The sequence below is a fragment of the Sinocyclocheilus rhinocerous genome, unplaced genomic scaffold (assembly GCF_001515625.1).
Source record: "Sinocyclocheilus rhinocerous isolate Xijiao unplaced genomic scaffold, SAMN03320098_v1.1 scaffold1193, whole genome shotgun sequence".
Lineage (NCBI taxonomy): Eukaryota > Metazoa > Chordata > Actinopteri > Cypriniformes > Cyprinidae > Sinocyclocheilus > Sinocyclocheilus rhinocerous.
The window spans coordinates 36,209-38,645 of NW_015642181.1; the positions used below are offsets into that span (position 1 = coordinate 36,209).

Below are 2,437 nucleotides of genomic sequence, written 5' to 3' on the forward strand. Positions count from 1 at the left end.
TGTGTGTGTGTGTGTGTGTGTGTGTAAAATAGTATATCAGTCTGGCGAGTAAACCAAAAAATGTACTAGCCAATGGCGATTATATTGCCAAGGTGTGCGTAGAGGGTTGGATAGGCCCAAGCATAATTTACAGTGCCAAGTCTGAATTTGTCCCCACCAAGTTTTTATTATATCTGTGTGTTATAATGTGTGGTAATCCAGTGCTGGAATTTGGTATTATATACGTCACAGCTGTGGCAAATTGCTATTCAGTGAAATCACAAAACGCAATGTAAAAAAATAAAAAATAAATAAATAAAAATGCTTCGGATAAACATCCAATGATGTACATCTGCATTTTGTGAGTGAATGTTCAGCGCTCGCTTCCACCTTCAATACCACGACTGAGGTGAGCCCCCAACTGCTCCCCGGGCACCGCAGCAAAAATGGCTGCCCACTGCTCTGGGTGTGTTCACGGTGTGTGTGTGTGTGTGTGTGTGTGTTCACTACTCACTGCTGTGTGTGTTTTAAAGATGTACGCTTATTTCATGTTGACTAATATGTTAAAGCACATGTAAAGTAATGGGATATAATTTTAACTGTAGTGTCTTATTCTTACATTTAAAGTTAAAATAATCTTTAAAAAAAATACTAAATTCACTATATGTGTAATTTCAAATATATTTAAATATATAACAGTGGGTGTTTCAATAAAAATTACATCAAAGTATATTTTAGTTGATCATATAAAAGCTTGTCCATATTTCCAAGACAATAGAACAAAAATGTTAATTCATTTTCAATTAACATGCAATGAAGTGTGCAAAATCATTACATTTAGTTTGTGAATAAGTATATTATTTTAATGTATATTATGCCCGTAATAAGGACTCTTTTGCAAAGGAGAATATTTGCACAAATTATTGTATGAATACACTAAACAAACCACATTAAAAAAAGCCTTTGAGACTGCTCATGATGTGGGTGTGTGTTCTGTCTTTTGTTCATTTGCACTTTTTAGAAATAATAATAATATATATATATATCTGTGAATTCTGTGAACGTCCTGTGTATTCAGCTTTCATTTGGTGTTTCATGTTCAGAGTTTCATCTTGCTGCCTTATCACTAAACATTCACCAAGAGGTCAAAGTCCAATAAAGGCAGGTGAGCACCATACTCAGTTAGTGTAGTGCATAAATAAATAATTTACACTTGTTACTTTCATTGTAAATCTATAGGCAAATCATGAGTAAAATAAGATTTTTTTTAAGTACCCATTCCCTGTAATAAGCATTTGTAACAGAACTCTTACCTGTAAGAAAAGGTGTTTCAGTCAGGAAACAGAAGAAGCACTGTTTTCACCAGCAGCTGAATGACAATTGTAAGTGATTGCGAGGTTTAACCCCACCTCTTTTGGCAGGGATGGGATCCTGCTCCATGGAACTGTTCAGTTAACCGTTGAGTAAAGGTGTATAATATCTTGCATAAGCCCTACACCTGCTAACACTTATTTCTAACATAATCATTTTTAAACCCCTTGTATAAAGGATAAAATGGAATAAAGCTTTTCTGAGAAATCTGTTTCATTTTGTAATTGTTTAGTTTGTGAATGGAAAGAATGGAAATTCACCTTTTCAACAGCAAAGAGCAGAAAATATAGGAAACATTCTGTACCATTCGATGTATCGTCGATGTATTGAATCCAAACGTGTATTGTAATATATATCATAAAATTAGGTATTTGATGCCTAGAGCTAATATAACGACACTAGAGAGGTAGATTTGTGTAACAACTCTCTTTACTTGTTTCACTCTCACTAATCTCTTATTCAATGACAGAACAATTGAAGGCTCTGTTCTATACGGCCCATCACATTTTGAAGCACAGAAGATAATATTAAACTTAATGCTTCTACTCGCATTACTCTTCTCTTTAGCATACTTTTATGTACTTATTAAACAAATAATATAACCTACTAAGAAAATTAAGTTAAGAAAATTATTTAAGTGTGAATTGAATGTAGTTTCCGGAGGCTTAATCACATTAATTGTAATGAAGATGTATTACATTTTAAATTTATGTTAAATACAGTTAGATGAATTAGAGTGTTTTTTCTACTTAAGTATGACTTGAGTACATCTTTATATAATTTCATAATTACTTCTATTGTCTTTAAAATATAGCTAAAATGTACTGTTAAATGTACTGATTATGGAAACTAAAATATACTCTAATGTAATTTCTATTTAAACTTGCCATGTATTTAAATATATTTGTAATTGCCCATTTGTAATGATGAAGTTGCAATTTATTGCATTAACAATGTTTACCTGTCTTTTAGTGGTGTTTTAGTTATATTTTGTTGCTAATTTATGGCATTATTGCTAAAGCAGACACTTCAAAATACCTCAAACATCAACACCAACAAATTCTAACCTCTGAAAATAAAACAGATT

The 2,437-nt window shown here is 32.1% G+C and overlaps 1 protein-coding gene across 1 annotated transcript in view; it reads right to left on the bottom strand.

The window, feature by feature from the left end:
• Positions 1 to 1,346, bottom strand: part of LOC107755708 (E3 ubiquitin-protein ligase TRIM39-like) — a 12,993-nt gene extending 11,647 nt beyond the window's left edge. The window contains exon 1 of the mRNA XM_016572590.1: positions 1,293 to 1,346. The gene's annotated coding sequence lies outside the window, so the exon portion shown is untranslated. The remainder of the gene's footprint in view (positions 1 to 1,292) is intronic.
• Positions 1,347 to 2,437: the final 1,091 nt, after the last annotated feature.